Source organism: Heterocephalus glaber, unplaced genomic scaffold, assembly GCF_053883595.1.
Source record: "Heterocephalus glaber isolate CG9 unplaced genomic scaffold, H.glaber_assembly_v1.0 deba00001555, whole genome shotgun sequence".
In the NCBI taxonomy this organism is placed as follows: domain Eukaryota; kingdom Metazoa; phylum Chordata; class Mammalia; order Rodentia; family Bathyergidae; genus Heterocephalus; species Heterocephalus glaber.
Genome location: NW_028258346.1, coordinates 1,107,343 through 1,130,291, shown reverse-complemented (window position 1 = coordinate 1,130,291; position 22,949 = coordinate 1,107,343). Strand labels below are relative to the sequence as shown.

The following is a 22,949-nucleotide window of genomic DNA, read 5'->3' as shown; positions in this document are numbered from 1 at the left end:
TGTGGTGGGCAATCAAATCATGTTAGTGTAGCAGTGGGTCTAACGAAAAGAGGCACAGGAGATGAGAAAGTCTCAGTTTTGTAAAGTACTGTCACTTTTGTCTATTCTTTTAATGATAAATAAAATATGATCAATAAAAAAACTAAGAAACCCTGAAACAATAAATGAGAAATAAAGTTTCTCTGAATTGCAATGTCATACTCCAATAGTAATTCTTGCTAACATCTTGCCATATGTTTTTCTATAACATTTCTCATCCGTGTGTAAACCATCTCCTGCATGTGCAATCAAGTTATTTTACAATAATGGAATAAGCATATTTATATTGTTTGATAATCTGCTACTTTCACTTGACAATAGATCATGGTCATTATTTTATGTCAATACATTAAACATATGTCATCATTTTAAATAGCCACATAGTACTCATTTGTATAGATTTATCTTTAGTTATTTGGCTGTTTCTCTATAGATAGTCATTTAGTCTGTTTCTACTATTTTGTTATTGTAGGAAATTTTATGATGAATACCATTACAACAAATATTGTTTTGCATTTGGAAAAGTATGGTAGGAAATAGAATTTCTGGAAAAAATTGATGTTGTAGCCAAACTACCACTAAATAAAATACCACTACCTATTTATTTATTTTTAAATTAATTTATGTCCCCACAAATAGCGTATGAGAATTTCTCTCTTCTCTGAAGTCTTTGCGGTCATTAGTTTTTAAAAAATATTTGTCTGTTAGAATAAAATATTATAAATTTCTTATCCCAATTTGCATTTATTTTATTACTGAGACTGAACAAATTTATATGCTTGTATACCATTTATATTTTATTGCCTCTTTGTTCATAACTTTTTCCTATTTTTTTCATTAGCATGTTTATATTTTCCTTATTGATTTTTAAGTTTTTTTTAGTTTTAAGATTGTTAATTATTTTGTCATGAATTCTTCCCCCTAACCCCTTCTCTTTATTTTTCTAATGTCTTTTTATTTTAATTATTTTTATTTTTATTTTTTGGTACCAGGGATTGAACTCGGGTCCTTGCGCTTGTGCAGCAGGCGGCGAAACCACTGTGCTAAATCTCCAGCCTCTCTAATATCTTTAAAAATTTTTCTTTTAAATGATGTTTTGGGTCAAGTAGAAACTTTAAAAATGATATATGGGGGCTGGGGATTTAGCTCAGTGGTTCTGGCGCCTTCCTCGAAAGCGCAAGGTCCCGAGTTCGATCCCCAGTACCAAAAAAAAATGATATATGGTCAAGTGTATCCATTCTTCCCTTCATTAATAGTATATTTAGTGCAATTCCCAAGCCAAGATTACATCAATTTTACTTATATTTTCTCCTACTACTTTTGTTATTTATTTGATCCTATTTGAAACTCTAAGTAGACTGTTTCATGAGCTAGGAACTTAACTTTTTCCCCTTAATGGTTCTCCATTACTTACTGAAATTTTTTTGTTTCATTATAGTTTTGAGATGCTTTATCAGATTATAAATTCTGATTGCACACTGGGTCTAGATTTTACTTTTCTGTAAATCCATTGACTGTGTTATCAGAATCATGCCCTTTTCAAAATTGTTAGCGGAATAGATTGTCAATTTAGCTATTACATCACACCACATTTCCACAGGAGTTACAAACATGAGCTTAGTGACTGAGACTGGCTGAACTGAATCTAACCCCATCACTTACAAAATACGCAAACAAAGGCGAATTTTCTAGTTTTTTTCATTAAATAACTCATGCATTGATTTATTTCTCTGTAAAATGAAGACAATAATACATAGCTCAGAGAGTTGTGACAAGTGAAATAATCCAAATAGAGCTCTTAGCACAAGGTCTGGGATACAGTAGGTTCCACAATAACTGCTAGTTTGTAACAGGCAATTAGGACAGGGTCTCATTCATTAGTTTACTTATGAATTCATTGGAGAGATTAAATAGAGGCATAAAAAGCAAAATTAGTTAATAGTATACTACAAGGTAAATATTCACATTCCAACCCTTACTTCTAGGAAAAGGCCACCTCAGCACCACTGTGGCAGATAGAGTGTTGTGAGTAGAGTGGCTGGCTGCCCAAGCCAGAAATTTTAGGATGGCAGCATCTTGGTTTGGGCATCTTGTCCAGGAGTTGGTTCTCAAGCCTTGTGATCTAGCCGATATGGAGTTAATTCAGATCTGGAGTACTAAGTCATAGCCACCAAATATATGTTTCAGTGAATGTTACCTGATCTAAGAAGATACACAATCCTAACTAAATAAGATTCACTCCCAGATTACATGCCCTGTTCAGAAGGTATGGAGATCTGCCTTTGGCCACCATTTTTATAAGCACCACACAATCCTCATTCTTCATTGTTTTACACTACTAATCACTGGGATGCCCATTTCCCAAGTCAGCTGGGCAGTGTACCCTGCAGGTGCCCAGAGGCAATCATGACTTGTCTAATACCTTTCCCTGATGGAGTCTGTTTAGGAATATGGATTTCTTCTTATTGTAAGACTGCCTTTTATTGTCTTATGCAAAGGGTGACTGAAATATGCAGGGGATGTTTACATTTAAAAATTTTGTACAAAAAAAAGATATATTCCCATTAATCTCCCTCAAAATATTTCCCCTCACTTTATATTTGTTTCATTGTTCTTGGCACTTTCTGAAGAAGCTCTGGAAGTCCTTTTTTTCTAAGTCTCCTTACAAGGTTTGATAAAAAATATGGTAAATGCTGTTGCTGAATGTCATCCAATGTATAGGCAAACTTATAAAAATATTAGGTTGTTCCTCATCCACCATATTCACTGGATTGGGCACAGTGCAACTTCTGGCTCTTCCTACAAGTCAAAATGACCATGAAAGATAAACATTTTACATCAATTCAGGACACTGAGGCAGCTACATCAATGCAACTAAAGACATTCATGAAAGCAGACTTTCAGAACTACTTCAGAAAGTGGCAAAAATGATAGAATAAGAGTATGTGAAGCAAAAGATATTTTGAGAGGGATTAATGGCAATAGTTCTTTTAGTGTAATACATTTTTAAAATTTAGACTTTCACAGTATTCACTTCATATGGCCCTAAAACAGTTCGATATGAATTTGCTTCTTAGACTCTTTTTTCTGTCCTCAACCCAGTTGATGGTTTCCTATCCTATACTGGCCCCTCATGGCTGGATTAGTTATCTATACATCTCAAAGCAGAGTGATTCTTTCAGAAATAGAAATATTTATTTATTTATTAATGCAGTGTCTATCCCTGGTTTGCTATGGGCTGAGCACTGACACATTCACATCCTTTTCCTTTACTGCAGGTTCAGTTCTCTTTGTTGATACATCTTATGCTGGTCTCAAGTACAGTGGATTAGGATAGACCTTTCATTCCCCATGTTCTCACCCCTTAGCATTTGGGCTTGGTGGATTCTAAGTCTACCCAGCAACACGTTCACATACCAGGTCTTAGGATCACTAAAGATGCTAATCCCATGTGTGCTGACTTTTACTTTCAATAGGTGATGGTTTCCTGATCTTGTCTCCACATCAAAAGCTGTGGAAGCTTGAGCATAACCCCCATAGATCAAAGACTTTTTTTTTCTGTAGCTAAAAGGAGTTGTGTGCTCTCATAATAGTTCCATTTTCCTGGGGTGACACAAGACAAGGGACTTAGAGTTTTCACATCCATCTATCCCATAATAATGGCTTTATTGTTCTAAGCTGCTGTGTGAAGACACAGCCACTACTGAGGCATTACCTACGTATATTTTTATCACCCACTATTCATTATAGTGCCTTTGTGTTCTGTCAGTGTTATCAGAGGCAGGCAGTATTTATTAGGCATCCACTGGATGTGTGACATTGGGATAGGTGATGCCAAGGACACTTATTTAGAATGAAGCATTGCAAGGGACAAAGGTGACTATTTTTCTTTATCGCCCACCACTCTGCCTTTCACTGTGGCTTAGGTATTAGGTTGGTCGAATTATTCATTTTGTCCTATTGGCTCTGTTAGGATTTCCCCAAAATACAAGTGTATTTGTCATTTGTTTTAGATGGGCTCAGTGCAATATGGTCTCCAGGTGAACTTGGAAATGTAAGAAAAGATAGTCTCTCCCATTATATTTAAACTTTAATACATGCCAAGAAGCAGTAAGAACTACTACCTTGGACCACTGATTGGAAAGCAGCAAAGATTTCTGGGAAGGGAGAAAGAAATTACATGTGATGTACACATCATGTGTGAGTGTGGGTTTCAGGTGGTATGAAAGTTTCTACATTAATTTTAATATGTATGGTATTCAACTTAATATGAACCTTATAAACATTTCTAGCCTCACTTGCTAAAGTAAATCAACCTTACTTTATTAGAGACTATATCCTGGAATTTTTGGGAAGGTCTCAATGTTCTTTTTAGGGAGTAGTTTCTGACTTTTAGGCTTATGATCAGTAAAAATTCTTCACTCCCAATTTTCTTCTTCTTTGGATTCATCAGTCATCTCAAGTCATACAGCAGTTGTAATTTATAATCATCCCATTGGTGTAGTGGTTCTCAGGCATCTTCCAATGTCTGTACACACTGATCCTACTCTTTCCTGGTCTCTGGGTATCTATTGTTACAGCACAGAGTCCTGCTTATTACAGGTAGCAAATCTACACTGATCTCTGTTATGGTGTAGATAAGCGTTCCCCAGGGGCCCAGGTGTGAAAGAGATGGATGTTGAGGGCTGGAGATTTAGTTCAGTGGTTCTGCTGCCTGCCTCGAAAGTGCAAGGTCCCAAGTTTGATCCCTGAAAGAGAGAGAGTCTAGAAGGGGATAGTGGGACCCTGACCCTCTCCTCACTCTCTTTTGCTTTCTGGCTGTAATGTGAGTGGTTTTGCTCTGCCGTTAACTGCCAGGATTTGTTCTCTGACCATGGGTCATGGACCCGAACCTCCAAAACTATGAGCCAAAATAAATCTTTTCTCTTTATAAGTTTATCTTCTCAAATATTTTTTAAGTTGACTACCACAATCTCTTTGAAGCTTTTAATGCTTCTTTTATTATGAAAATGTTGATGGCTTGAGTTATAAGTCATTTCTCATCTTCTCTTCAGTTTTTAAAAGCGTAATTGGAACCTTTCCAGATAGAGGGCTGCTGGGACATATTCTTGAAAGGATTTACACTGTATCAAACATAGAGGCAGGTGAAGCCATTGAACAAGGCCTTTCAGTGCAATGAAACCAATTTTGATCATCATGTATAAGTGACAGTCATTATCACTAATAAAAATATTGGTAGGAAATGTCAGTGCATACAATCCCACCAGTTCACGTACTATAAAATATTAATTAGGCTTTAATTTGCAGTATGTTGTCCTTTTATTCAATGTAGACAAAGTAGATGCTGATGCTTTGTTTGGGGAGGCATCATGAGAAGTTAGAAAAAGCATGCGATGAGAACCAGACAGCAATCAGTGGTATCCCACCTTGATTCCTCCACTTGACTCAACAATGAAAATGAACATCTTACCCTCGTTGCTGAATGGGACCTGTATGTATCACTTGGGACCCAGCCAGGAAACAGCACCATGTCAGTTGTATTAACAGAGAGAATTTAATATTAGAAATCGTTAACCAGATATTGGAGAGATAAAGTGATAAAAAACACATACCAGGATGTTATGAAAAGTGGTAATGCAGGAACTAGCTACCCCTTCCTTGGCTGGAAAAGCAGAAGGAAAAAAGATCACCTAAAATAAAAGAACCAGTTAAGTATGGCAAGTGAAATGAACAGATACTTCTCAGAAGAAATACAAATGCCTAATAAACATATTTAAAAAGTTCAATATCTCTGGCCATTAGAAAAATGCAAATTAAAAAGCACTAAAATTTCATCTCATACTAGAAAGACTTGCAGTAATCAAGAAGTCAAAGAATAACAAATGCTTGCATGGCCGCAATGAAAAAGGAACCCTTTTATATTGTTGGTGGAAACTACAACCACTATGGAAATCAGTATGGAGATTTCTCAATGAAGTAAAATTAGAAGTGCCCTATGACCCAGTTATTCCCCTTCTAGGTGTCTTCCCAAGAGACCTAAAGAATTCATAGTGCAGCCATACATGCATACCAATGTTTATAGCAGCACAATTCATAATAGCTAAATCCTGGACGCAGCCTGCATGCCCATCAACAGACAAATGGATAAAGAAAAAGTGGTATCTATATATAATGGAATACCTCTCAGCTATAAAGAAGGGTAAATTTGAGACATTCGTAGGAAAATTGATGCACCTAGAAAATATAATGTTGAGTGAAATAAATCAGACCCACAAGCTTAAACACCATATGGTATCTCTCATTTGAGTGAGGCAAAGTACAAACTAAGAGCAAAATAAAGGATAGATAGAAGGAAACAAGGGGATAGATATCTTGCAAATAGGTAAAGGTCCAGGAGACCGAGAGGGAGGGGAAAGGTGGAAAGGAAGAGGAAGTAAGAAGATTTAAGAGATGCTATATACAGGCACCAAATACTAACAATGAACATAAAGATTATCTATCATAAACATAAGCTAGTAATAATAATAAAAAGAATGAAAATGGGGAACAGGGATTTAGAGGCAGAGGGATGGAGGTGGTTGGGAAGAGGAAGGGAATTAAAAAAAGAAATAAGCTGTGTTATGTACATGTATCTACTTCCCAAGATAAATGTAAACTTCAGGTACTGGAAACATGTAGTAATAAAATTTAAAAATAAAATTATAAAAAATCAACAACAACAAAATGAAATGAAATAGACTGCTGAGGAGGATATGCTGGCTGGCAGGGCTGAGGGGCAGCAGGATGAGGCTGGTTCTGTGAGTGTTAAGAAAACAACACACTTAAATCGCTGTTTCTACTGGAATGAAACTGCTACTGAAAGCTGGAATGAACTATTGCTGCCAGGACTAGGAAGTGTTACTGAGATGATGCTGACAAGAACAGGAAGTAAAACAAGAAAGATCAAACCTGTCTTCCTCATCCAGCCTGCAGTCTTTCTGGCGCCCTCTTTTGGCAAAAATAAACAGAGGGCAGCAGGCAAAGTGGAACCTGCAGGATCCCAGCCCCTGCATCATCTGAACAGAACAGTGAAGTGGGTTTCAAATTGGAAAACAATCACTGAGTAACCAGCACAGAGTGATATCACCTACTCTTTCACTTAGTTATAATTTTAGTGAACATTAGTAGTAAAAGTTATGTAAAAATCTACTATGTTGACTCGCTTATAGTCAGAGTTAAACTCATCAGTTCTTTTCAATTTTTGTTACTTTACAAAATCTACGAGCTGGCTGTAGTTGTTGAGGATGGCTACTTTCACTCTGTACTCTGGTTCCTTCAGTTTGACCCCAACCAATTCCAACCTAGTAGTAGTCATATGTAGGGCTTAGCAATGTTGGCTTTCGAATTCAGTGATTATTATCCAGGAACTTTGGGCAAGTTAACTACATTCTCTAAGCTTTGATTTACACTGTACAAGATAACATACATGGAGTTCTTAACTCCAACCTAGCAAATATGTGTTTAAAAAATTAAGCTTAAAAATACCCCTAAGCTGTCATTATTGTTATCATTATCATCATCATCACCATCATGACTAACACTATTTAGTAAGTAAGGAGCATTACAAAATAGTCCCAGTTTAAGATACAATATTTGAGAAACCAGTTTTCTCTAAAATCACTATCCTTGGTCTCTGAAGGGTAATCACTGCAATGAAAAGTATCCAGTTCTTTTTCCTCATTAAACATATCCTTTGTTTTTGGTTCCTTGAAAGAGTCCCATTTTAAAAACATCATTTCGCTGATATTTTGAAAGAAGACTATATCATCAATTTTGTTTTCCATTAGAGAATATTGAGATATGAAGTCTCTTTGAAACTTTCCATGAGTCATGAATGTGCTTGTAAAAAGGCCTGGAAGGGATTCAAGAATCCATCATTCTGCTATCAGGGACTCTTGAATTCTGAAGCGTTCCTGGCTCCCACTTGCTCAGGGATATTGAGACTGTTGCTAGTGATTCAGAATGAGTGTTCTGCATGGTAATGTGGTGCATCATTGTGAAGTCCCGAGGCAAGCTGAGGACATCCTGGATTTTATGAATTATGCATGAGAGTGTGTAAGAAATAAAGGATCAATCATCTTCTCCCTCAGATAACATTGATCATTTGCTACACGCTATTTGGATGGGCTCTGTGCTGATTTATTTTCTCCAATGAGAACAAGAAGCAGATTGCCTGTTTTCTTAATGAGCAATGACATCAATCCAGCCAAATCTATCTAATGCATTGGGTCTCTCCTCTCCTCTCCTCTCCTCTCCTCTCCTCTCTTCTCCTCTCCTCCTCTCCCATCCTCTCCCCTCCCTTTCTCTCTCCCCTCCCTTCTCCTCTCCTCCCCTCTCCTCTCCTGGCATGGTTAGAAGAAACATGGACAGCTTCTGAACAGTGTGCCAGCTCCTGTGAAGGTGGTGACAAAGTGGGAAAATTGGGTCTAATTTGAGGTGATGAAAAGTTTCTTTCTCTTTCTTTCTTTCTTTCTTTCTTTCTTTCTTTCCTGTTTTTTTTTTGAGACGAGGTCTCACTTTGTAGTTCAGGCTTTCCCTGAACTCACTATGGAGCCCAGGATGGCCTCAAACTCGTGTCGATACTCCTGCCTCAGCCTCCTGAGTGGTGGGATTACAGACCCGGCTTTTCTTGTACATTTAAAGCCATGTTTTACACTTTATTTTTCCAGATTGTATATTCTAAGAAGATGATTTTCAGAAAAGGCCAAATAAAAAGTCACTCAATAACGGGAAAGGAGTTAAATAGCATGTCGAATGCGTGACTAGGTAATGATGATAGGACTTTGAGCAGGCTACAATGGCACAAGCAATCACTGGGAGAAATAGCAAATACCAATCAGAGGAAGTGATTATGATAGTCTTTAGTCAAAACAAATGACCTTTAACAGCAATAGAATCAACATGTAGCATCCAATGAGAAACTGGAGTTGATGCCTGGCGCCTGTTGATAGTGTTCTCATTGCAGTAGCCAAAAAGCAGTAATAACATATTGGAAGGAATGGTGTGATCCAAGATTTGAAGAGAGCAAATGTCTTGCTGGGGCACACTCCCTCCCTCAGTCAGACAAGTGTGTGCGAGAGAGGTGGGGCTTTGGGTATTGCCTTGCCAAAGTTGGGCAACTTGGGAGCTGTTAGCACAGATGGCCTATGGCAGGTCTTGGCAGACTCAACCTCTCTGAAGGCTCAGTTTGCACCAGGACTAAAAGAGAGTGGGATTGCGGACCCTGTCCAGGCAGAGTAGACCAAGACAGAGCCCATCTGGGGTGGTAAATTTTATGGGCCAATTTGTCTAAGCCATGGGATGCCCAGATAGCTGATATTACCTTATTTCTAGATGTGTCTCTGAAGGTGATTTTTGGAAGAGATGAGCATCTGAATCAGTAGGCTGAGTAGAGATCAGTAGGCATCAGTAAAGATCAGTAAATAATCAGTAGGCATCATCTGATCTCTTGGGAACCTAAACAAAACAAAATGTCAGGATGAATCCTTTCTCTACTTGGGCTGGGACATCCATCTTCCACCTTTGGACATCGATGCTCCTGGTTCTCATGTCTTTGGATTCAGACTGGAACTTGCACTATCAGGCCTCTTGGTTCTCAGGCCTTTGGTCTTGGACTAAATCATGCCATCAGCTTTCCTAGTTCTCCAGCTTGCATATGGCAGATTGTGGGACTTCTCAGTCTCCATAATTGTATGAGCCCATTCCTATAAAAATTATCTATCTATCTTTCTATTTATTTATCTATCTATTACATATCTATCTATCTATCTATCATCTATCATCTGTCTATTGCTATCTCTATGTTTTGCTCCTATTGATGTTTCTCTAGAGAACCCTGTCTAATACACTAGTAGAGGAAGGCGATGTGCCAACAGGTGGTTGGAGCACAGGGTGGGGCAACATCCAAGAGGTTCTGTCAACAAGCAATGGTTGTTTGGACCCTGGAAGGATGAGTTGTGAGAATAAAGAGGGACATCCATCCTAGGCAGAGGCCAGAAAGGTGAGTTACAAAGTTTCCCGCATCATTAGCTTCCCAAGTACACTGCAATATACTTACCCCAGTGTCTCAAAGTCAAAAAGAAACGTTTTTGAAACTTCTAGAAGCTAATGTATCATAACACATGGCATCAAAGATGTACATTGTAAAATGTCAGTCTTGGTTCTATTTATTTTGCAGAAGCACAAATATGGGAGAATTTTCACCAACTAAAAATTCAGAACAAAGAAGACCCAGTTAGGGGCATGTCACAGAAGCTGGGAAGCTACTACACTAGGCTTGCTCCCTAGCCCGAAGGCAACTGCGGCAGGGTATCAGAACTGAAGCTCCAGGAATAGAGGTGAGAGACACCTAGTCACAGGACCAAGATTTCAGCGGAAGAGGGAGAGAGTGGCAGGAAGGGTCTGGAAGCTCAGCTATAATAACAGCTCACTGTGTACCATACATTGCCAAGGTTATATGCATGTTTGCAAAATATTATACTCATTCCTTCCTCCCTCCCTTCTGTCCTTCCTTTCTTTCTTCTCTGAGGAAACTAACACAGAGGAATAAACCATCTTTCCCCAGGTTATACAACAAGCAGCAGGGAGCAGCTCTCTAAGCTGTCAGTTTGAGTCCAGAGCCTGCTCTTATAAAGACTGTGAAACATCTGAGTCAGAACCCGCTTGGAGATGGCCCTGAAAGAAATAATGCCTTTCTTCCTCCTCGACACTCTCCTTTATTCATTTATGCATCTTGAGACCAGCTTATTGTTTGGGGAGTCAAACCGCAGTGCCATGTTAATGGCATTAATTTGTATCTGGTCCCCAACCTGTCCTTTTATTTTGTACCCAAATGTAGATCTGTACATTGAAGATATTGTTTAAAAATCATCTTGGTATATTTAGCCTGCTAAGACCTCTTTCAATCCATATGAATGGCAGATTCTCTTTAAATCCAATACAACATGAAACAAAACCCACAACTCTTCTGAAAGCCCCCCTCTTTCTGAGAGCTCTGACACATTCAGCAAAGATGTATTCCTTGGTGTCTGTCTGTGCTGTGTTTATTTTCTGCTTTGCCGATTTGTGGAGCGTAACTGTACCCAAATGTGCCTTTAGACAGCAAACTCTTCAGGGCAAGGGCTCTGCTCTTTGTTTTGGCACATGCTACCTATTACAGAGCTCAGTGTACACCTGAGGCTCTAGATAAATAATAACAATTCAGGAGTATTTCTCACTGGGAGAGCTGCACGGCCCCTTTCAGGAAGCATGTTAGCTCTCTTTAAAGAACATCCAAGTGACCAATTTCACCCTGATATTGGAGGTGCCTGTCTCCTTGCATCTGTTTCACCTGCTGCCCATCTGGTATCTGCCTCTTTCTTGTTTGCTGCTTCAGTGCTGCCCTTAGGAACCATTCCCGAGAAGGAGCGCTAGGGCGTGCAGATGATGCTGGTCTTTACGAATGCTTTCACCGTGACCCCAGACAGTCGGCCTCCTCTCTCTCTTCCATGCCTCAGCTAAACCCTTCCCCCATCCTGTGCTCATGCGGAAATGCAGCCCCAGATGATTTCCAGTGCATGGAAGCCAGAACAGGAGGAAGTAAAGAAGTGGTGGTGGTGGTGATGGTGGGGAGAGTTAGTTGGATTTTGGCAGAAAAACAACTAACCAAAGCCTGACTTTTCACAGATTGTAGTAAAAGTGACTTTGAGTTTGGTGTATTTCTTTCTCTTTATCTTAGAAGCTGGGGTGGGGAATTGCATCTTTATTTTGTGACCTTGAAAAGAATAGTTTAAGTATAGTTAACTGTCATGGTTTAGATCTAAAATGTCCCTAGAGGTTTCGTGTATTTGGAGGTGATTGGATTATGGGGGCGCTGTACTCTTTAGTAGATTAACCCACCAATGAATTCGTATTTGAGTGTGCTTTTGGGAGGTGGGACCTAGTCAGAGGAGGTGAGTCACTGGGGTGTGACCTGGAAGGGTGTGTTCTTGTCTCCAGTTCCTCCTTTCTCTTTTTGCTTCCTGGCTGCCATGAGGTGAGCAGCTTTCTTTCTGCTGTGATGTTTCTGCCTTGGAGATAGCTGAACATGGACTGAATTCCCTGAAAATCATGAACTAAATTAGACCTCTCCTCCTTTAAATTGTGGGCATTGAATATTTTGTTCCAGTGCTGGGAAAGTGAATAAAACATTAATATATATGCTATCATCTCAAAATATATAAAGAAAGAAATTCTGGTTGGCTCCAATGGGTTTGATAGTAAAGTTGTCTGCTTTGGTAGCAGTCAGGTTAGATTACTGCCATTCCTCAAGTGGCACTTTTGCCAACAATTACATTGGATCTTGAGGGGTCAGTTAAGATGAAGATGTCTTACACTCATACATCAACTACATTTCCTCTCAGATTTTGAATAAAAAGTTCAATTCATTGCATTGGGTTGTAGTCACATAAGGAAAGGCTACTTTTTTTTTTCCTGGTACCAGGGATCGAACTTAGGACCTTGAGCTTGTGAGGCAGGTGCAGCACCACTGAGCTAAATCCCCAGCCCTACTTCTTTTTTTTTTAAACAGGCTTCAAAGTCTTGGATTAACTTTCTTAATCTCATGACTTTTAGTTCTTTTTGGCAAACTAAACCCCATCATTAGATTGTATTTATATCCTCAATCAAATGATTTTCTAAATACTCTTTTTTATTATTCTTCCATCTTATTAACTCACCTCTATAATGGTTAAGTGATAAACTCTGTGTTAGGAAACTCCTACATTATCCTGTAGAGTGTGATATATGCTTGTAAACAGGTATTAGCTGCATGGTCACACATTTTGTTCCAAAAAGTAAATTTATTTCTAGACCAACTTTAAATTCTGTCACTGAATCATCAAACTATTTTCAAATTAAACCACTAGTTTCTTGTTCAAGATATATAAGATGGACACAGAGCAGTTCAAAATTTGAAGAGTTCAGCATTCAATTATGTCAACTGTTTTTCCCACCCAAGGTTTCTTCTGATCCTACTTGTTAATTATGCTGAGGGAGGGAATATTGTTCTTAAGATGCTGGAGGCAGAGAGAAGTCACGTTCATTTTCTCTGCTGTTAATCCTGTGATCTGTCCTGCTCCAGCCGACATCTGGTGGACTCACACAGTGAAACAACCAACCCCTTTCTCACACTGCAGGTGGCTACATTCTTCTCCTCTCTCTGGGGATTCCTTCCCTGGTAGGCTTTTAGATTTCTCATCACCTTGTCCTTGCTCTGGGCCCATGAGAGACTCACAGGTCTCCATGCTTGGCTTATGACTGGTGATGGTGTCAAGGCTACCCATCATGTCTATGTGGTCACACTACCACTTGAATCTTGGTTCTTTCACGTCTCCCGAGACGGCTTATTCTTGCAAAGACTACCACTCCCCAACTGCATCTAAAAAGTATATGACGCTTCTTTTTTTCCTCCATCTCCTCTTTCTTCTCTTTCCGCTTCTTGACTTTCCCAAACATCACTGGAAAATACCCTGGTAGCCCCCCCACCCCAAGTCCTTAGTTGTGTCAGAAGTGGAAAAGAGTCCAAAGAAAATTTCCTACTGCTCAGTTTAAAAAAACCCAAAACCTTTCATCATAGTTGGATTTCTCTGTCTTTCCTCACATACTCAAACCCCTTTGGAATGGCAGCAGAGCAGTGGGTGGCATGAGGTGGTGAGGTAGGGTGCAGCAGCTCCCTTCCTTTGGAACTATGCACCAGTCCCTTCTTTCTCACACCTGAATCTTGTACCTCAACATCAAGACTTAAGAATGTCTTCTCTCTCTTTCCAATTTCTTTCCCATGGAAAATAGTAACTCAAACTCTCATGGTCTGAATGGGGGTACTGCAAAAGGTATAACACCACATGCTGCTTGATGTCTCCCATTCTTAGTCTGCCACAGACACTTTATATTTCTTTTTGCTGTGTATGTGTGTGTGTGTTATGACAACTCTATTAACTGAAGTATTCATACAAAAAACAAAATTCTCAAGTTAAAAATACTTTCGTAAGACAAATGACAGCAAACTCATAGATATTTAGGAATTTTTTTTTTTTTTTTGGTACCAGGGATTGAACTCGGGTCCTTGCGCTTGCGCAGCAGGCAGCAAAACCACTGAGCTAAATCCCTGGCCCCAATATTAGGAATGTTAAGTATGATATCATCTAAATAACCATATTAAGAAAGAATCAGTGTATAATTTTTGTTCCTAGCAGGAAATACTCATGGCTATAGCAGGCATACAATGATTAAGTACATATCAATTTTTTTCTTTTATAGAATCTGGAAGCAATGTGAACATCTTTCTCTAATCCCAAGTCAAACCATTCAGCTAGGGACAAGGATACAACCTTCCAGGTCAGCCCCAGGGACTCCCACTAACCAGGCTCCAGGTCCTAATAGTATAGTTAGCTACTGATCTCATTAATGGAAGAATCCACTGCTGAGTATAGCATTCTCATGATCCAGTTATCTTTAAAAATAGGACAGACTGGGGGGACACTTTAGATGTAAACCATAACATGTAGTAAAAGAACTAAATGTAATTCCCTCTTTAGTGATGATTGACTCAGCCCTTCCACATTCATTGTCCAGAGTGCAGCTAAAGTGATCTCTCCAGAGAGCAAAACTGACCTAGTCACCACTCCACTGAAAACTGCAGCATTTTCTCCTGTTCTCAAAATAAATACAAATCCCCTTTCATGGATGTCAAGGCCTCATGTGGTCTAGCCTCTACTTATTGTTGCTCTCCCTCTATCCCTACCCTGATTTTCCCTTGTTCTCTTCTGCTTGCTGGGCTCCTTCCCACCATAGGACCTTTGCAGATTCCTATTGGTGGAGGCACTTCTTTGGCTTTTCAGATTTGTGGTAGTTCCAGTCCTTACTTACGCTTACTTGTGTGACTGTCATTTGACATTCAAGTCTCACACTGGACTGTGAGCTCTGCATTCCAGTTCTGCTGACCACTGTATCACCAGGGGTTAGGGCAGTGCTTGGCACATGGCTGGGGCTCAGAGAATAAATGCATAAGTGAGTGAATGAATCTAGGAAAAGATGCATTTAATCTAGATCTAGGTAGATAATCAGGAGTTCACCATGAGGCTGGGAATAAGGGTAGTCCAGAAAGCAATGAATACCATGAATAACGTAGATAAAGGGCATTGGTACATCACGGAGGCTCAGGGGAGGATACTGGGCAGCAGGGGTGGTGGTGGCGGCTGCAGATGAATCTAGGCATTACTTGAAACCTACTGGGAGTGGCTTTGTATATCTCATTAGAAAACTGGGACTTTATTTCAAGGAATGGATCCACTAAATGTTTTGAAGGAAGGAACTAACTTAATGAGATTGGAGCTAGCTTGTGTGATGATGTGGGAAAGCAGTGGGTAGCTGGGAGCCTACTGAGGAAACAATTGCTTAAAGGTAGGGAGGGGAAGATAGCCTTGGCCTAAGGAGGTAGTTGTGGGGATGCAGAAGAAATTTGGGAAGGCTCTTGGCTTGGCAATTAACTGGGTTCCCAAAAGAGGGAGCATAGAGAGCTGCAGTCCGATGACAACTTGCACAGGTGACTGATCTTCTACAAGGTCCTTTTCTGTTTAGCATCAGAATGGGGAATGGAGTTAAGTCTATGGGCAAAAGGTAGGAGGAGGGAGGAAGGACTGAGAAAGGGCACACCAGAGAACACCGTGGGAAGGCAAAGACACAAATACTAAAGCACACAGTGGAGGTGGACTGAGGGCTTCTTTGCTGCCTGGAGCCCACTAATGACTCCTGTCAGCCCAGAATACCTCGGCCCTGAGGAGTTTGGATTCCTGCCTGCCTGTATTTGTTTCTGTTACAATTTGCCTCTCCCTTTGCCTGGTAGTGAGGAGCTGCTCTGACTCTGCTGTGGCATGAAGATGTGATTTGTTGTCTTCCATGACACTTCCTGAGTATTCTGATTAGTTTGATAATTTGACATGGTGTCAGATTAGTGTTGAGATTTCTTTAGGAAGCAATTTAGGCAGTTCAGTTGCTCATCGGATGTCTGAATTATGATTAAAATCCAGAGGGGAGAAAGCAAAGAGAAATATATGACAACATAGTATTGATCCAGCAGTTAACCTCATCCAGAGATTTTGAACCAAGGAAAGCCTCTGGAACTAGCACAAGGGGTACGCAGATATGAATGTAATTTAGGAAATTTATGATGGAATCCCAGAGATAGATCATAAACTAAACACAGAGGGAAAAGTCTTTTAAACTCACAAAGATTTGAGCCATTATTTCACCTTCATAGGTTTCGAACCTTGTTAATTTTGCCTCTTCAGAGTTGGGTTATTACTGCAAAGTGGAACATACTAAAGTTTACTCTAAGAATATGATGTGGAACTCCAATGCAAAAACTAATACTAGGAAAATAAAGAAATAAAAAAGGTTTTAATGTCTTGGCTTGACCTGAAAGCATAGGATAATAAGTTTGCATCTATATGTTTTAAATTAAAGAAATGCTTAAAGTATGAGCATATATGTTTCATTTGTTTGTAATTCCTTGGTTCAATGGCGTTTTGATCCCAATCAGTGTCTGGTCCCAGTTGAATTGGATATTATTTAAGGAAGTATCAAATGTAAAAAAGTGCACAAAAAACTAACCACTGTAATCAAACTCAATGTAGGACACCTAGTAAACTGAGGTAATAAAAGATTCTGCCCCTTTTTATCATATTCATTCTAGAGTTCTGCTCATTGATTGGGTGGAATGATTTAAATTATGTTTTTTTTCCTCTCATGCATATTCTTTTGCTGAGATCATAGAATCAAATTTGCATGAATTAAGTGCACATTTACACTTTATTGTTATCTCCTTTTCACAGATGAAGAACTAAAGCTTAGAGCAGTTGAGAAACTTGACAGCTTCCCGAAGCTTTTACAACTGAGCATCTTGAAAGCAAGCCCTGGGGAATGTTTATGCTTGAATCTGAAGCTAAGAGAGCTATCATTCTGTGTTTCTTACCCATTACTGCCCAACTTGAAATCAAATTATAGTAGTCATTTTTTATTTCCCCCTCTTTTGCACCCTACCCATATTATAAATATTTAAAATCTATTCATTTCTTTAGTTTAGGTCACTATCATCTCACATAGACATTAATAAGCATAAGAGCATGATAAAAACAACTGTGTGCATATCTGTGTGTGAATGTAAAGCATTATGTGCCAAATACTGTACCTAGTCCTTTACCTACATTAACTTACCTGTAATTACTTCTTAAGGTAGCTACTATTGTGTTTCTCATCTTTAAATGGGTTTACTTACAATAGAGGCAAAAGATGATGAACATCATCCTACTTGATTTTCCAACCTTACTTTTGTCTTTTTCAACTCTCTTTCCACAATATCCTGGAGCTTTCTTTCACACACAAACAAATCTTACTATGTTGGTTAAGGAGAGTCAAAATCTTTTCCTTGCCTCCTGGCACTTGCTGGCATATTGGAAGCATATTCTGTACCCTTTTTCCATAGGACTTCAACTGTGTGAGAGTAGGAACTGATGGGAACTGAATGGTGGATGTCGGGTCCCATGGCTTGCGGAAGCAAGGCATCTTTTTGGATCAGCACCTTCTTGGTGCCTTTGGCATTCCGTATATTTCAAACATGGCTGCAGCAATATTTTCCCTCCCATATGCTCTTTGTGCATCTGGGTGGGCTCATGTCTATGGCCATTATGATATTATATGATTTTTTTTTATTTTTTGGATATTATGTGATTTCTGAAGCTAGATCATAAAAGATGGTGCAGCTTTGCACAGATCACTGGAATACTTGCTCTGGATCCCTAATCAGTAATATACTGTGAGAAAACCCAACCTAGCCCTAGCCCAGAGGCCACATGGAGAAACTCTGAGACTGCTGAGGAAAAAGACATCCACCTACCTCCAGATGCTTGGCCATTCCCAGATGTGCCAGATCTTGCCATCATCTGACTGTAACCTCATGAGAATCCATGAGCCAGAAACAGGGAGCCAAGGATGTCTCAAATGATAATCTAGAGAAACTCTGAGAGATAATAAAGTAATCATTGCTGTTGTAAGCCACTAATATTTAGGATGATTCATTATGCAGCAATACATAATTGAAACTATGTTTAGACCACTTGGGAGGGTAGCTATATGCATTAAGAGGACACTTGAAGCATTTTTATCCCTAGTTTGTGCTGGGAAAGATGAATCTCCATGCTTGTGGACAGTGTTGCCTAATGTTAAACTACAATCTTGACCTTGGCGCTCTAGAAGGGGAATGGCTGGGACAGTTTTGTGCACTGACTACTTTCAGCATATTGTAGTGTCACAGGTGGTTAAACAGATTTTGCCAATTGGTGGCTTTAGTGGCTCTCTCCTGACTCCCTAAGGTGGCTTGGTAGGGAACTGGCACAGTGGGTGGAGACAGGCCACTAGACATAGCTACTCTTCTCGACAAGAAGCTGCTTGGTCAGGTGGCCCAGAGTTGTTCTCTTTCCCCTCTCATTTCTTGATAAATATTTCCAGAAATATGGAGGTTCAGATCCTACTTCTGGAGCACTTTCCATGGAGCATCCACTGTGCAGAACCAACCACAGTCTGTGGGACAGCTCAAAGTATTCTGGGGATTCAGCTGGTGTTCCTCTTGTGTATTCTCAGAAGCCTCACTTGAGGCTTACATTATGTGTTAGTAGGGGTGTCTTAAAACTGTATTCTGTGTCCCTTGCAACAGTGAAGTAGGCTGTGTGAACTGGATTAATAGTTTCAGACTGGGAGTCTTCTACATTGTTGCTATGAGGATACTTCATCAAAATATCTCCCCAGATACCTATCTCTGTGCCTAATATTTCACTATTAAAGATTTATCCAGTCAAGTTTTTTTTTTTCTTTTTGAGACTGCACTACATGCCAGAGTCTATGCTAGGTACTGGGGACATAAAGTTGAATAAAAATAGTTTCTGTTTTCAAGGATCCTAGCATTCAGAGGGACGACAAGGAAGCTGGCAACTGCAATCAGGATGATAAGTACTGGGCTAGGACTATGGTCAGAGTATCATGGGATGGAGACGGATCAGGGTGAAGCAGGGAAGTCAGATATGTCAGCAGAGAGAAGATGTCACAACTGAGACCTGAAGATTAAGGTGAAGATTTCCGGCCAAAGAGGGAAAGACAGAGAAATGCTACCCACTCTTGGGCATTGAGAAACCACTCTGATGCTGCTGCTGGATTTTCCCAGGACTGGTGTCCCTGGAAGAGTACAGAGGAGAGTTGTTAGATGGGCTGGACAGGCTGGAAAACAGAAGGGCCTTGAAGCCATACAGGGCACATGGACCCTGCATCAAGTGCAAGAAGGAGCTGCCCATTAGTTTTATTCCGAGGAAGAACAAGACTGTAGTATGGAGAAGAATGGTTGGAGAGGAAAACCATAATCATTCAGATGAGAACAGTGGCATTGGAGATGGAAAAAGCTGACTTATTTATCATGCTTTCCAATGTGAGTTTAGAATACGTTTCTTCCCTCATCCTCTGTTATTCTCAGTCCCCCAACACAAACATCATTCTCTCATCCTGCTTGTCGACTTTTCAGCAGTGTTGGACATCTGAGCTTTCCTGCTCTTCCTTTGTCTTCCTATCTTGGCTTCTACATTTGGCAAATTCCTGTTCATCTTTCAAGACCCATGTCTTCATTTTCTCCCCTAATATTCCCATGGAAAAGTATTATTCCTTCCTTAACACTTAAGTAGATCACTGTCCTCTTTTCTACTCTTTTTTAAAAATTAATTTTATTGGTACATTTTAGGTATACAATATAATGACATTCATCATTGGAAATTTGCACCTTTACATAATCTCTCTTGGTTCCTATTTTTTCCGCATTCCCCTGCCCTCCCTTCAATCCCTCCATCCCTCCCTATTTACAAAGACTTTGTTTCCATTTTTTCATTTGCTCATATTAATTCCATTCCCTTCTTTCCTTTCCCCTACTCCTCCCACTTCCCCTTCCCCTTTGCCCATTTTCTTCCTATTTCACATGACCTATTATACCTTTTAGTCCTTATTTACACTTTCAGTTTCTCACACTACAGAAACTATTCGGTATTTATATGTGGGTCCTATTTTTTTCACTTAAGAGTATCCCCTCAATGTGCATCCATTTACCTATAAATGCCTCTAATTTCTCATTTTTTATGCCTGAGTAGTACTCCATTTTATACAAAAACCACATTTTCTTTATCCACTCTCCAGTTGAGGGGCAATTGGGCTGCTTCTAAGTTTTAGCTATTACAAATTATGCTGCTATGAACATGGGTGCACATATATCACTGTGGTATGATTCTTTTAATTCTTTGGGGAAGACACCCAGCAGGGGAATAGCTGGGTCAAATGGGAATTCCAGTCCTAGATCTTTGAGGTATCTCCATACTGATTTCCACAGTGGTTGTACCTGTCTACACTCCCACCAGCAGTGGGGCAAGCTTCCTCTTTCCCCACAGCTCCGCCAGCATTTGTTATTGGTTGATTTCATGATAGCAGCCATTCCTTCTGGGGTGAGGTGGAATCTCAGTGTTGTTTTCATTTGCATCTCTCGAATGACCGGTGATGTTGAACATTTTTTCATATGTTTATTTGCCATTTTATTTCTTTGTCTGAGAAATGTCTGTCCATTTCAGGTGCCCATTTTTAGATTGGGTCTTTAAATTTGAGAGGTCTGATTTTTTAAAGTTCTTTATGGATTCTAGATAGTAGACATTTGTCTGAGGGACAGCAAGTGAAAATTTTTTCGCACATTGTAGGTTGTCTCTTCACACTGCTGGTGGTTTCTCTTGCTGTGCAGAAGCTTTTTAATAAGAAGAGATCCCACTTATTGATGGTTTGTGCTAGTTCACGGGCAACTGAGGTTTTGTTCATAAAATCTTTTCCTACACCAATATTTTCAAGAGTTCTACCTCACCTCTGTTCCAGCTGATTCAGAGTTTCTATTTTAATATTTAGATCCTTAATCCATTTCGTTTTAGTTGAGTGCATGGTGAGAGATATAGGTCTAGTTTTAATCTTTGACAAGTTGAAACCCACTTTGTCCAGCACCATTTATTAAAGAGGCTATCTTTCCTCCAGTGAGGTTGTTTGGCTCCTTTATCGAAGATGAGATGGCTGAGTGTGTCTGGAGTTGTTTCTCCATCTTCTAATCTGTTCCACTGGTCCTCGGGTCTGTTTCTTTGCCAGTTCCATGCTCTTTTTATCACAGTAGCTTTGTAGTGTAGTTTCAAGTTGGGATTTGTGATACTCCTTGTGATGTCTCTGTTGCTTAGAATTACTTTTGCTACTCTAGGTCTCTTCTTGTTCCAAATGAAGTTTTGGATTGTTTTCTCAAGGTCCGTGAAGTATGCTGCTGGGATTTCAATTGGGATTGCATTGAATCTATATAGCAGTTTTGGAAGTATGGCCATTTTCACTCTATTAATCCTTCCTACCCAGGAGCAGGGGATGTATTTTCACTTTCTGTTACCATCTTCAATCTCTCTTTTCAGAGTGCTATAGTTTTCAGAGAAGAGGTCTTTGATTTCTTTTGGTTAGGTTGATTCCCAAGTATTTCAGTTTTTTGGATGCAATTGTGAAAGGAATTGTTTGCCCTATTTCCCTCTCAGTGAATCTGTTGTTCGTGTAGAGGAAAGCTATTGATATTTGTGTGTTGACCTTGTATCCAGCTAGTCTACTAAATTTGGTTATTAAGTCTAGAAGACATTTGGTGGCATTCTTGGGGTCTTCTATATACAGTATCATGTCATCGGCAGATAATGACAATTTGATTTCTTTGTTTCCTATCTTTATTCCTTTTATTTCTTTCTCTTGTCTTAATTGCTGTGGCTAATGTTTCCAAAACTATATTGAACAAGAGTGGGGATAGTGGACATCCTTTTCTTGTTCTTGATTTTCGCGTGAAGGATGTAAATTTTTGACCATTTAGTATGATATTGGCTGTTGGTTTTTCATAGATGGCTTCTATCAGTTTGAGGTAGAGACCATCTATTCCAATTTTTTGTAGGGTTTTTATCATAAATGCATGTTGGATTTTGTCAAATGCTTTTTCTGCGTCTATGGAGATAATCATATGGTTTTTGTCCTTGGCTCTATTGATATAGTGTATTACATTGATTGATTTATGTATGTTGAACCATCCCTGCATCCCTGGGATGAATCCCACTTGATCAGGGTATATGATCTTCTGGATGATCTTCTGCATTCTGTTTACCAGTATCTTATTAAGGATTTTTTTTATCTGTGTTCATTAGTGAGATTGGCCTATAGTTCTCCTTTTTGGTTGGGTCTTTCTCTGCTTTGGGGATCAAGGTGATGCTTGCTTCCAGGAATGAATTTGGGAGTATTGCTTCCCTTTCAATTTCATTGAAGAGTTTAAACAGTAGTGGCAGCAGTTCCTCTCTAAATGTCTTGTAGAATTTGTCAGTGAAGCCATCAGGACCTGGGCTTTTCCTAGTTGGTAAGTTTTTAATTACTTTTTCAATTTCATTGATTGATATTGGGTTGTTTAGAATTTTTAGGTCTTCTTTGTTCAACTTTGGTAATTCATATGTATCTAGGAATCTGTCCATTTCTTCTGTGTTTTTCACCTTATTGGCGTATAACTTCTCAAAGTAGGTATTGACGATCCTCTCAATTTCTGCTGGGTCCATTGTAATTTCACCCTTTTCATTCCTAATTGCATGGATTTGGGCCTTTTCTTTCCTTTTTCTGATAAGGTTGGCTAAGGGTTTGTCAATTTTGTTTATTCTTTTGAAGAACCAACTCTTGGTTTCGTTGAAGTTTTGTATCATTCTCTTAGTCTCCATTGCATTGATTTCTGCACTGATCATTGCAATTTC

At 39.3% G+C, this 22,949-nt stretch overlaps 1 protein-coding gene across 6 annotated transcripts in view; it reads left to right on the top strand.

The window, feature by feature from the left end:
- The window catches only part of Rbm12b (RNA binding motif protein 12B), a 476,951-nt gene that overhangs the window by 133,679 nt on the left and 320,323 nt on the right, over positions 1-22,949 (top strand). For all 6 annotated transcript variants that reach the window (XR_015442821.1, XR_015442822.1, XR_015442810.1 and 3 more), the window contains one exon: positions 10,256-10,415. The gene's annotated coding sequence lies outside the window, so the exon portion shown is untranslated. The remainder of the gene's footprint in view (positions 1-10,255; positions 10,416-22,949) is intronic.